At 40.2% G+C, this 14383-nt stretch overlaps 1 pseudogene; it reads left to right on the top strand.

The window, feature by feature from the left end:
• The first annotated feature begins 3521 nt into the window (after window positions 1–3521).
• Window positions 3522–8094, top strand: LOC104669066 (annotated as a pseudogene).
• Window positions 8095–14383: the final 6289 nt, after the last annotated feature.

Below are 14383 nucleotides of genomic sequence, written 5' to 3'. Positions count from 1 at the left end.
TGAAAACCCATCTCTACTAAAAATACAAAAAATTAGCTGGGTATCATGGTGGGCACCTGTAATCCCAGCTACTCAGGAGGCTGAGGCAGGAGAATCGCTTGAACCCGGGAGGCCAAGGTTTCAGTGAGCCGAGATCGCACCATTGCACTCCAGTCTGGTCGACAGAGTGAGACACCATCTCAAAAAAAAAAAAATCAGATTTTCATCAGAGTTTTCAATGGAAACACTTTATGTCAGGAGACAATAAGGTGACATGCTTAAAATATTCAATAAAATGTAAGCCAAGCATTTTTATCCAGCTGAGCTGACCATACAGTACAAAGGCCATGGATAAACTGTGACGAACATGTAAGAACTCAGGAAATATTGTTCCCATGAGATTATTTCTGAGGAATCTACTAGAGAACAAGCTTCAGACATCAAGAAAAACCTGGATACGCTTCAAAATGAGGATTAGTGGTAAACATTGAATATATTTAATTGTAACACTAAAAGTAAATATTGAGAAGAAAGGTGACAGAATGGTGTATAATTGTTATATGCGCTGACAATGTAGATAAGGCATAGTGGCTCATGCCTGTAATCCCAGCACTTTGGGAAGCCGAGGTGGGAGGATCACCGGAGGCTAGGAGTTCAAAAACAGCCTGGGCAACATAGCAAGACTCCATCTCTACAAAAATAAATGTGTATAAAAACAAATAGCCAAATGTGATGGCACACACCTGTAGTCCCAGCTACTTGGGAGACTGAGGCAGGAGGATTGTTTGAGCCCAGGGGTTCAAGGCTGCAGTGAGCTATGATTCTGCCACTACACTCTAACTTGGGCAACAGAGTGAGACTCTGTTTCTGGGGAAAAAAAAAAAAAAAAAAAAGGAGGGAGGGAAGAAGGGAGAATATATGAAAAATAGGATAAACTCATCAATTGCTTTGTGGTTATAAAGAGGAAGTAATAATATATCACTTGACATAGATGTCAGGGAGAGGGAAGGGAAGATGAGGAAGTTGTAACTAGTTAAGAATTTTAATATTTCTCAAAGCAGGGAACTAACAGACCATTATCTTTAAGAAGATGGAAAATAGTATTTTGCAAATGTATTATTTTATTTATTTATTTAAGGAAAAGTTCTTGAACCTGGGAGGTGGAGGCTGCAGTGAGCCCAGATGGCGCCACTGCACTCCACCCTGGGTGACAGAGTGAGACCCTGTCTCTCAAAAAAAAAAAAAAAAAAAAAAAGAAGGCCGGGCGCGGTGGCTCACGCCTGTAATCCCAGCACTTTGGGAGGCCGAGGCGGGCGGATCACAAGGTCAGAAGATCGAGACCACGGTGAAACCCCGTCTCTACTAAAAATACAAAAAAAAAGCCTGGCGCCGTGGCGGGCGCCTGTAGTCCCAGCTACTCGGGAGGCTGAGGCAGGAGAATGGCGGGAACCCGGGAGGCGGAGCTTGCAGTGAGCCGAGATAGCGCCACTGCACTCCAGCCTGGTGGACAGAGCGAGACTCCGTCAAAAAAAAAAAAAAAAAAAAAAAATAGAGAGAGAGAGAGAGAGAAAAGAAATAAGCAGATGAGGACTAAAACGATCCCTAGCTGCCCTCATTTCTCATTAGCATAAGACATTTATACTAGTGCCATCAAAGCTTACAAATGCCATGGAAATGACCTGGAAGTTACCTCCCCTTTCCTAGAAAGTTCTAAATAACCTGCTCCTCAATTGGCATTAGTCCACCCCTTAATTTGCATGTAATCAAAAGTGGGTATAAGTGAGTGTAAATACAACTGCCAACAACCCATAAGTTGCTGACTTTAGGCACACTGCCTATGAATTAGCTTTGCTCCAAGAGGAGCAGTATCATTCAATAAAAATTGCTGTCTAAGACTACCTTCTTGTCCTTGAATTTTTTCCTGGGGAAAGCCAAGAACCCTCCTGGGCTAAGCATCAATTTGGGGGCTCACCTATACTGCATCAAAGAGATTTTATTTTATTTTATTTTTTTATTTATTTATTTTTTGAGACGGAGTCTTGCTCTGTCGCCAGCTGGAGTGCAGTGGCGCGATCTCGGCTCACTGCAAGCTCCGCCTCCCGGGTTCAAGCCATTCTCCTGCCTCAGCCTCCCGAGTAGCTGGAACCACAGGCGCCCGCCACCGCGCCCGGCTAATTTTTTGTATTTTTAGTAGAGACGGGGTTTCACCATGTTAGCCAGGATGGTCTGGATCTCCTGACCTTGTGATCCGCCCGCCTCAGTCTCCCAAAGTGCTGGGATTACAGGCGTGAGCCACCACTCCCAGCTAATTTTTTGTATTTTTGGTGACAATGGGGTTGTGCCCTTTTGCCTAGGCTGATCTTGAACTCCGGGGTTCAAGCAATCCACCCTCCTTGGCCTCCCAAAAAGCAGGGATTACAGGCATGACCCATCCTGCACCTGGGCCCTATTTATTTTCCAAAAGAATTTTATAATCAATTTCTCTGGTTCCAGAAAATTTAAAAAACTGGAACTGTAAATAGAAATCACATGTAGTTTGTAAATTTTAACTTAGAATTGGATTGGTATTTTTCTGATATTAAATCATCTATTTTTTTTTTTTTTTGAGACTGAGTCTCGCTCCCTCTCCCAGGCTGGAGTGCAGTGGCGCGACCTCGGCTCACTGCAAGCTCCGCCTCCCGAGTTTACGCCATTCTCTGGCCTCAGCCTCTCATGTAGGTGGGACTACAGGCGCCCACCATCACGCTCGGTTAAATTTTTTTTTATTTTTTAATAGAGACGGGGTTTCACAGTGTTAGCCAGGATAGTCTCGATTTCCTGATCTCATGATCTGCCCGCCTTGGCCTCCCAAAGTGCTGGGATTACAGACGTGAGCAACCGCGCCCACCCTAATTTTTGTGTTTTCAGTAGAGACAGGGTTTTGCCATGTTGGCCAGGCCTGTCTCAAAATCTTGACCTCAGGTGATTTGGCCGCCTCAGCCTCCCAAAGTGCTGGGATTACAGGCGTGAGACACCTCACCCGACTTATCATTTTCAGTAATTCTAAACTTTTTATTTTCCATTTATTGTGGGAATTATTCTAAAATTTGTGCATTTCTAAAAACTTCCCAGTGGTAGAAACTGTATTATTATTATCAGTTTCTAGCTTTATTGCATTGTAGTCAGAAAATGCTATTTGTATGATTTGTATTTGAGGTTTTTTCTTTTGGCCTAAAATATCTACTTTTATGCACATTCCATGTGCACTTCAAAAAGTGTACTTTCCAGTATTGAAATTCCAAGTTTTATATATATTTGTAAGTTTCCATATTGACTGTGATGTTTAGATCAGTGCTACTCAAAGTAGCCATTCTCCTGTGTCACTGAGCACATATTTAGACTCCACTGCCTTTTTATTTAAAAAAAAAAAAAAGCATAATTTTCTCTGTGAAAGAAATAATGCATTGATTTATATTTTGGAGCAAGCATCCACCTTGTTGCATCTGGTAGCCACAGTTCATGAACTGGCACCAGTCTATAACCACAGTTTGACTAGCACTACGATGGAGGAGACCAGCAGGACTTATTTCCTGGTCTCCGTAGGATGAAGTGAAAAAACCATCAGAAACCAGCAGATGAGAGGCCAGGCACTGTGGCTCACGCCTGCAATTCCACCACTTTGGGAGGCTGAGGCAGGTGGATCACTTAGGCTCAGGAGTTCGGGACCAGCCTGGGCAACATGGTGAAACCCCATCTCTATGTACAAAAAATACAAAAATTATCTAGGTGTGCTGGCGGGTGCCTGCAATCCCAGCTACTCGGGAGGCTGAGGTGGGAGGATTTGCTTGAGCCCAGGAAGCAGAGGTTGCAGTGAGCCAAGATCGTGCCACTGCACTCCAGCCTGGGTGATACAGCAAGACCCCATCTCAAAAATAGTAAAAATAAGAATAAATTACGCAGTATCAGATATTGCTTTATAGCAATCCAAGAATGACCTAACACAAATGGTGTTGGGATGACTGATAATCATGTGGATAAAGGTAAAATTGGATTAATTCCTCATTCTTTATATTAGGATAAATTCCAAATCGGTCAATATCTAAATATAAAAATAGTAAAGTCATAAAATATTAGAGAAAAACTTCTTAGGTATTCATTGTCAAAAAATATATATAATTTAAAAATTAGAGAAAACTATAGGTTAATTTTTTCACAATCTGGAAATGATGAGGACTTTCCTAACTGTGATTCCATATTCAGATTTAATAAAGGAAAAATGGGTAACTTTGTCTACTTAAATATTCTTAAAATTGTATGTGCAAAATACTGTATGGAAAGTCAAAAGTTAAACAATTGAGACCAAATACTTGTAACTTATATCACAAAATACCAACATCCCTAATATGTAAAATCCTATTCTGACAACCCGTTAGAAAAATGGGGAAATTACAGAAAAACAAATGAAAATGGCTCTTAAATATATGAAAAGATGTTCACTTTGCTCATATTAAGAGAAATAATAAAAGAGATGCACATTAAAACTAAACGGAGATACCATTGCTCATCTATCAGTTTTGCAAAAATCCCAAACTTGACACTCTGAGTTGATGGAACAGTGGAGAAATAGGTACTTTCCTGTATTGTTGATGGAGATGTAAATGGTACAACTATGCGGGGGGATTTGACAACATCTAGCAACATTACGTATGTATTTACTCTGCCCAAGCAACCCTTCTTCCAAGTATCTGCATCTGAGAATACAATGCCAAAACCACAAAAGGATGACTGCTCAAGGCTATTTATTACAGCACGTTTTGTAACCATGAAAGACTATAAGCAGTCCACATCTCTATCTGCAGAGAACGGGTGAATAGACAATGAATGGTACATACATGCACTGAACTACTATTCAGCTGCTAAAAAAAAAAAAAAAATTAAGACTATCTTTATAAGGTCAGGCACGGTGGCTCACGCCTGTAATCCCAACACTTTGGGAGGCTGAGGTGGGCGGATCATTTGAGGTCAGGAGTTTGAGACCAGCCTGGCCAACATGGTGAAACCGTGTCTCTACTAAAAATACAAACATTAGCCAGGCATCACAATGGGCGCCTGTAATTCCAGCTACTTGGGAGGCTGAGGCAGGAGAATTGCTTGAGCCTGGGAGGCGGAGGTTGCAGTGAGTAGAGATAGTGCCTTTGCACTCCAGCCTGGGCAACAGAGCGAGACTCCATCTCAAAAAAAAAAAAAAAAAAAGGCCGGGCACGGTGGCTCAAGCCTGTAATCCCAGCACTTTGGGAGGCCGAGACGGGCGGATCACGAGGTCAGGAGATCGAGACCATCCTGGCTAACACGGTGAAACCCCGTCTCTACTAAAAATACAAAAAAAAAAAAAACTAGCCGGGCGAGGTGGCGGCGCCTGTAGTCCCAGCTACTCGGGAGGCTGAGGCAGGAGAATGGCGTGAACCCGGGAGGCGGAGCTTGCAGTGAGCTGAGATCTGGCCAGTGCACTCCAGCCTGGGTGACAGAGCAAGACTCCGTCTCGAAAAAAAAAAAAAAAAAAAAAAGAATATAAATTGTTAGAGAATGAAAATGAGAAAAAGTAACATACAGAAGAGTATTAACAGTATTGCATTTTTTTGTGTATGAATGGAATAAAAATAAAGTATATGCATATATATTGGCTTCCAGTTTCAAAATTTAAAGGTATTAAAATAAAAACTAATAGAAATAATTACCTATTAGAAAAAGGATAGGGATGTAAACTATAACTTTCTGATGTGCCTTGTTTTATAGTTTTGATAAAAATATATACGACATTAAAAATAAATTTTACAAAAAAGTAATCACTATAAAAAACTGAATGAAAACCCATTGGTCTATCAAGCTGTGTCATAATCACACAGAGAATTCTTTCACCTAATTTTGAAACAGTATAATTGCGTACAGCATACAGTGGGACAGTGTATATAGGCTGTACAATATATAGTGAGATATATGTGAACAAAACAAATATAAAGAAATCTTGCCGGGCACGGTGGCTCACGCCTGTAATCCCAGCACTTTGGGAGGCCGAGGCGGGCGGATCACGAGGTCAGGAGATCGAGACCATCCTGCCTAACATGGTGAAACCCTGTCTCTACTAAAAATACAAAAAAATTAGCCAGGCGCAGTGGTGGGCGCCTGTAGTCCCAGCTACTTGGGAGGCTGAGGCGGGAGAATGACATGAACCCGAGAGGTGGAGCTTGCAGTGAGTCGAGATTGCGCCACTGCACCCCAGCCTGGGTGACAGAGCGAGACTCTGCCTCAAAAGAAAAAAAAAAAAAAAGAAATCTTAAGCAGTATTCAGTAAACCTATTGCTGGTAATAATACTGGTATTGGTATCTCAAAAGTATTATATTTATATAATGGGATAAAGCAAATGCCACTAGGAACCAAGATCTTCAGTGTGTTTTAGTCCATTTGTGTTGCTATAACAGAATACCACAGACTGGGTAATTTATAAGAAAAAGAAATGTGTGTGATCTGTGACACTCATCCTCCCCCATTCCCCTTACCTTCCCCACTCCCGGTTCTCTGACATTCAGACTGAGACTGAATTACCACCCACCAGCGTTCCTGGTTCTCCGGCTTGCAGATGACATATTTTGGGACTTTTTGTCCTCCATAATCACATGAGCCAAATCCCATAATAAATTTCCTCTTGTATTTCCATATATTCTATTGTTTCTGTTTCTTTGGAGAACTCTGAGAAATATAGTATCAGTTTACACGGAGGATAGAGAAATATATTAAATGACATCCCAAGGTTACAAATTCAAGTCCAGGATGTGGGAAATCACAAGTGACAAATTACCCAGTTTCTTCAATGAATAAATGGCATAAAACTAAAACTAAATGACACAAGGAATGAAAAAAAAAAAAAAGCCATTCTGTTGATTAAAAGAGACTTAAGAGCAGCAACCATCAGCCCTGTCAAGATGGTGACTCCTTGGAGCTCAGTGGCTGGGAGGCGGCTAGGTGCTCCTATTGGTACACAGCGAGTATGTGGTGGTGATGGCTTATGCCAAATTATCTGGTGAACGCTTGAAAGTTGATGTTGGGCCAGGCGTGGTGGCTCCTAGCACTTTGGGAAGCCCAGACGGCGGATTGCTTGAGCTCAGGAGTTTGAAACTAGCTTGGGCAACCTGGCAAAACCCCATCTCTACTAAAAATACAGAAAAATTGCCCGGTGTGGTGGCTTGTGCCGATGGTCCCAGCTATTCTGGAGGCTGAAGTGGGAGGATCCCTTGAGCCCAGGAGGTGGAGGTTGCAGTGAGCAGCGATCATTACACTGCACTTCAGCCTGTGTGATAGAGGGAGATTCTGCCTCAAAAAAAAAAAAAAAGAAAAGAAAAGAAAAGAAAAGAAAGTTAATGTCATAGATAGACACTGGAGAGGTTCAAGGGAAGATATATCAATTTTGACAACTGAAGACAACATTGTTTCTTAGCTGGCAAAAATATTCAACTTTTAAGGAAAACAGAAATATAATGTTTATTGTGAATTTCCAGCCAAACAAAAGGCAGACACACTGGCTTTCACTGCTCTCTTTGAATAGAAGCTGCCTCCTCTAGCGCTTCACGCATTCTGGGTGGAAAGCAACAATTACTTTGCTGTGACAAAGCCATGGTGTTGGTTTACTTCATTGATTCCTTTTCCCTTGGGTTTGATCCTGCCTAGAAAAATGTCTGCAAGAGCACTGATCAGATTCTCCTGACCAGAGGAGAGCCTCTCCTTTACCGCCTGTGAGAAGTGGAATCGTGGATATACAGATGTTAAGAAGTACTTAAATCTTCTGGCAGATAGATTGTGAACATCTCAGCTTTTCCTTGGAGATACGCGTTCTACTGTGGTTACCTATGTGTTTGGTTTCCTTGCAGCTCTGCATAAAGTGCACTTTCCTAAAGTTCAGTTACAAGAACATTTGGAATCTCTCTCCAACCTGCGTTCCTTTTGCGATGCTATCCTAAATAGTTATTTTAGGCTTAGCGTTGGAGATGGATGACAGTCTTCACCAAAACCCTCAACTTCCTCCTTGGAAACTGCCAACATTCAAATTGACATCAGCAGAGGAAGAAAGTAATTCCTTATGTTAAATTAAATAATAAGTACTCATTAAACATATAGCTTATTTCCAAATAAAATATGTTTTTAATTTAAAAATTATAAAAAGACTTTTAAAATATGCTCTTTATTTTAAAAAATGTTTTTAATCTAACTTAATTGTTATTTCAAAATGGGAAGCAAAATTAAAAAAACAATAAATGGAAAATATATATTAAAAGTTGTAAATACGAAAAAATACGTATTTTTGAAAATATAATTTTAATTTAAAAAGATAAAAGTATTTTATATTGGCTGGGTGCGGTGGCTCACACCTGTAATCCCAGCACTTTGGGAGGCCGAGGCAGGCAGATCACGAGGTCAGGAGATCGAGACCAGCTTGGCTAACATGGTGAAACCCCGTCCCTACTAAAAATCCAAAAATTAGCCTGGTGTGGTGGCAGGGCCTGTAGTCCCAGCTACTCGGGAGGCTGAGGCATAAGAATGGCATGAACCCGGGAGGCGGAGCTTGCAGTGAGCCAAGATCGCACCACTGCACTCCAGCCTGGGCAACAGAATAAAAAAACTCAGCCTGACATGGTGGCTCATGCTTGTAATCCCAGCACCTTGGGAGGCTGAGACAGGAGGATCACCTGAGGCCAAAAGATCAAGACCAACCCAGGCAACATAGCAAGACCCTGCCTTCATAAAAACTAAAAAGTAAAAAATAAATTAGCCGGGCATAGTGGGGCACACCTGCAGTCCTAGACACACAGGAAGCTGAGGCAGGAGGATCATTTGAGCCATTGACGCTGCAATGAGCTATGATTATGCCACTGCACTCCAGCCTGAGCAATAGCGCAAAACCCTGTCTCTGAATAAAAAGGAAAAAAAAATTGTATACACTATATTTTTGTGCTAAAATAACTGGTTATTAAAATATATATATATACAGGTGGCCGGGCACAGTGGCTCACACCTGTAATCCCAGCACTTTGGGAGGCCAAGGTAGGCAAATCACTTGAGGCCAGGTGTTCTAGACCAGCCTGGCCAACATGGTGAAACCCCATCTCTACTAAAAATACAAAAAATTATCTGGCTGAGGCAGGAGAATCACTTGAATCCAGGAGGCAGAGGTTGTGGTGAGCCAAGATCATCAAGCCACTGCACTCCAGCCTGTCTCAAAAAAAAAAAAAGACCGGGCATGGTGGCTCACGCCTGTAATCCCAGCACTTTGGGAGGCCTAGGCGGGCAGATCACCTGAGGTTGGGAGCTCTAGACCAGCCTGGTCAGCATGGTGAAACCCCGTCTCTACTAAAAATACAAAAATTAGCCGGGCGTGGTGGCAGGCACCTGTAATCCCAGCTACTCGGGAAGCTGAGGCAGGAGAATTGCTTGAACCCGGGAGGCAGAGGTTGCAGTGAGCCAAGATAGCGCCATTGCACTCCTGGCTGGGTGACAGAGCAAGACTCCGTCTCAAAAAAAAAAAATAATAATAATAATAAAAATACACACACACACACACACACACAGACACACACACTCACACAGAGTCATCCCTTGGTGTACACAGGGAGATTGGTTCTAGGACCCCCACGTATACCAAAATCGATGCATATTCAAGTCCCTCAGTCTGCCCTGCAGAACCTGCATATACAATAAGTTGGCTCTCCATATACAAGGGGTTCATATCCCATTAATACTGTAGTTTTGATCCATGTTTGGTTGAAAAAAATTAATATGTAAGTAGATTTGCACAGTTCAAACCTCTGTTGTTCAATGATCAACCATAAATAAAGCAAGACAAAAAGTCCAAACATCATCGATGATCTAAAAAAGTCACAATAAGTTTCATTTTAAAATTTTATTTTAAAAGTTTTGTGCATAATCAAATTGACTAAAAAAATTATTTATCTCTCTAAAAATTAAACTTTAATGCTAAAACTACATTAATACCAAACAAAAAAAAATTGGTCCCCTATGTTAAAACAATAAGATTTTCTTAAAATATTAATTTACACTTAATAAAATTACTACAATTGGCCAGGTGCAGTGACTCATGCCTGTAATCCCAGTACTTTGGGAGAGCGAGGTGGGTGGATTGCCTGAGGTCAGGAGTTCGAGACCAGCCTGACCAACATTGTGAAACCCCCAACTCTGTAAAAATACAAAAATTAACCAGGTGTAGTGGTGCACACCTGTAATCCCAGTTACTCAGAAGGCTAATGCAGGAGAATGGCTTGAACCCAGGAGGTGGAGGTTGCAATGAGCCAAGATTGTGCCACCATACTCCAGCCTGGGCTACAAGAGCAACTCTTTCTCAAACAAGAAAAAAAAAAAAAAAAAAAAAAGGAATGATGTTGGTCTCATAGAATGAGTTAGGGAGAAGTCCCGTCTCCTCATTTTTTTGGGAAAGTTTTGATAGGAATGGTACCAGTTCTTCTTTACACATCCAGTAGAATTCAGTCATGAATATATCTGGTCCTGGACTTTTTCCACTTGGTAGGCTTTTTATTACTTAATTTCAGAACTCATTACTGGCATGTTCAGGGTTTCTGTTTCTTCCTAGTTCAACCCTGGGGGGTTGTATGTTTCCAGGAATTTTTATATTTCTTGTAGGTTTTCTGGTTTGTGTGAATAGAGGTGTCCATAATAGTGTCTGATAGTTTTTTGTATTTTTGTGAGGTCAGTAGCAATGTCCCCTTTGTCATTTCTAATTGTGTTTATTTGGGTCTTCTCTCTTTTTCTCTTTTTTAGTCTAGCTCATGGTCTGTTAATCTTACTATTCTTTCCAATAACGAACTTCTGGATTCATTTATTTTTATTTTACTTTTTGCATCTCAATTTCATTCAGTTCAGCTCTGATTCTGGTTATTTCTTGTCTTCTGCTGGCTTTGGGGTTGGTTTGCTCCTATTTTTCTAGTTCCTCTGTGTGTGATGTTAGGTTGGTAATTTGAGATCTTTATAACTTTTTGATCTGGGCATTTAGAACTATAAGCTTTCCTTTTAACATTGCTTTAGCTGTGTCCCAGAAATTCTGCTTTGTTGTATCCTTGTTCTCATTAGTTTCAAAGAATTTCTTGATTTCTGCGATAATGTCATTGTTTACCCAAAAATCATTCAGGAGCAGGTTGTTTAATTTCCCTGCAATTGTATGGTTTCGGGCAAAAAAAAAAAACTCTCATCAAATTTTAACCATGGCTATTCTAAGACTTTTTTAAATCCACAGATATTATTTTAAATTCTTCCCTAAAAACATTTGCCATCAGCTATAAGATTACTTTTCACTAAAAAGGCCTCTAGCAAATACTCTTAGACACACATTTCTGATAACTTTAAAATCAATCGACTAAATGAAAATTATTAAAACTCTAATAAAAAACTAATAGGTTCATAAAAACTACTAAACAAGATCAAACAAAACAAAAAGTTAACTAATTAAAAAAATAAAAGCAATGCTTTATAACTGTTATTTAAGATACTGTTAGTTCTGGCTGAGCATGGTGGCCCATCCCTATAATTCCAGCACTTTGGGAGGCCAAGGTGGGAGAACTGCTTGAGCCTGGGAGTTGGAGACCTGCCTGGGCAACATAATGAGACCTTGTCTCTATTACTTTTTAAACAATTATAAAATACAATACTGTTACTTCTTTTTTTTTTTTTTTTTTTTTTTTTTGAGACGCAGTCTCCCTCTGTCACCCAGGCTGGAGCTCCGCCTCCCGGGTTCACGCCATTCTCCTGCCTCAGCCTCCCGAGTAGCTGGGACTACAGGCGCCCGCCACGGCGCCCGGCTAACTTTTTTTTTTTTGTATTTTTAGTAGAGACGGGGTTTCACCGTGTTAGCCAGGATGGTCTCGATCTCCTGACCTCGTGATCCGCCCGTCTCGGCCTCCCAAAGTGCTGGGATTACAGGCTTGAGCCACCGCGCCCGGCCTGTTACTTCTTTAAGTAGTGCTTTAAGTACTATTTCCTTTTCCATTAAACAATTTTCAACTGGACCTGGTGGCTCACACCTGTAATCCCAACATTTTGGGAGGTCAAGGCAGGAGTGTTACTTGAAGCCAGGTGTTGGAGACCACCAGCCTAGGCAACAAAGTGAGACCCCCATCTCTACAACAAATTTTTTAAAATGTGTCAGGTGTGGTGGCGTATGCCTGTAGTCCCCACTTGGGAGGCTGAGGCAGGAGGATTGCTTGAGTTTAGGAGTTCAGAGGCTGCGATGGAGCTATGAATGCATCACTGCACTCCAGCCTGGGCAACAAAGTGAGACCCCATTTCTATAAAAGAAAAAATAAAAATAAAGAAAATTTTCTCTCATATGCTATCTATAGTTCACAGTAATAGCCTGAGCAAAATAGCGAGACCTCGTCTCTACTAAAAATAAAAAAAAAAACTAGCCGGGCATGGTGGCACGTGCCCTGTGGTGCCAGCTACTCAGGAGGCTAAGGTGGACGGATCGCTTGAGCCTGGGAGATTGAGGCTGCAGTGAGCTTGATCGTGCCACTCTACTCCAGCCTTGGTGACAGAGTGAGACCCTGTCTCAAAAATAATAATGTTAATAATTTAATAAAATATACTTTTATAAACAAAGATAAAAAACATTTGCTTTTTCTTCCTACTTAATTTCTTAAAAAATTCAAAAACTATTTGTATTATTTTTGTAACAACATAATTATTTACACAAATTCAATTAAAATCTACTCTATAAAAATACAATTAAAAATATTAGTTATATTGCTAAGATTTTGACTAAACTCATATTTTTAAATGCACATAAAATGTTTAACTTGAAGAGTTCTCAATCTTACAATAAATAAATAAAAATTGTTACTTTCTTACAGGCTCAAAAACCATAAGACTATAAAAAAAAATCTAAAATCTGCTTTGATTTGGTTTCCCAGCCTCAAAAAAGTTTATAAATCTGAGATTTCTATATAATCAACTTTTTAAAAAATTATGTTTCTAAAAAATCTATAAAACACCTATTATTAGACTATAACCCCATACATTATTTTCAAATTCCTTTTATCTACCTGTACACTATACTAAATCTTAAATTTTTCTAATTCCCTCCAAAATTTGGCTACAACTCCCCAATGAAAAACAAAAAATACTCTGTTTCTAAACTAAAACAAAATAATTTTTAAAAACCAAGTCTCATGCCACACAAAACATTCACCAAACCACCCAATGTCATGACATTAACACTGCAACCCCCAGAAAAAGTTAATGGTTTTTACTTGTGGAAGGAAGTCTTGGTAAAAAAAAAAAAGTTAATGTTTTCATGTTATAGACAACTTTTTCCAAGATATCAAAGCAAGAGTCTATATCATAATAAAACTTTTATCCCTCTTAATGCCTACCTTTTTCATTGAACAAAAGGATATAATTAAAATTTCACAATCAATAACTTCTACTAGTAACATAAAAGCTAATGTAGGCCAGGCATGGTGGCTCATGCCAATAATCCTAGTGCTTTGGGAGGTCAAAGTAAGAGGATCACTTGAGGCCAGGAGTTTGAGACTAGCCTGATCAACATAATGAAACCTTGTCGCTACAAAAAAGAAAAAAAATGAGCCAGGCTTCGTGGTGCAGGCCTGTACTTCCAGCTACTCAGGAGGCTGAGGCAGGAAGATCCCTGGAGCTCAGGAGTTCAAGGCTACAGTGAGCTATGATGGCACCACTAGACCCCAGCCTGGATGACAGAGCAAGACCCTGTCTCTTGACCAAAAAAAAGGAAAAGAAGAAGAAGAAGAACTTTAAAGAATCCTTTAATATCCATTAGTTAAAATTGCAAAAGGCTAGAGTGGTAGGTGCAGTGACTGACACCTGTAATCCCAGCACTTTGGAAGGATGAGCTGGGAGGGTTGCTCGAGCCCAACAGCTCAAGACCAGCCAGGGCAACATAGGAAGACTCCATTTCCACAAACGAACAAACAAACAAGCGAACAAAAAAGGTAGGTGTGGTGGTACGCACCTGTAGTCCCAGCTACTCGGAAGGCTGAGGTGGGAAGATGACTTGAGCCTGGGAGATCAAGGCTGTAGTTAGCATGACCCAGCCTGAGTGACAGAGAAAGATCCTGTTTCAAAATAAAATTTAATTTAAATTTTAAATAAATAAATTTTAAAAGTCTATACTATTACTAATATTACATGCTATACCTAAATAAATTATTCTAAAAAAGTTAAGATCCACTTATAGAAAATTAACAAAACAGGTCATATAATTACAACAAGTGTAACTGAATTCCCTATGGTCATTTAATTTATTCAGTTGGTAGTCTTTAAGTCTCAGTTCATGGCCCAAAACCATTATATAAACTAAAATTGTCATATTGCTAA

Source organism: Rhinopithecus roxellana, chromosome 12, assembly GCF_007565055.1.
Source record: "Rhinopithecus roxellana isolate Shanxi Qingling chromosome 12, ASM756505v1, whole genome shotgun sequence".
Taxonomy (NCBI): Eukaryota; Metazoa; Chordata; class Mammalia; order Primates; family Cercopithecidae; genus Rhinopithecus; species Rhinopithecus roxellana.
Note: the sequence above shows the minus strand (reverse complement) of the source record. Positions and strands in the feature narration are given on the sequence as shown.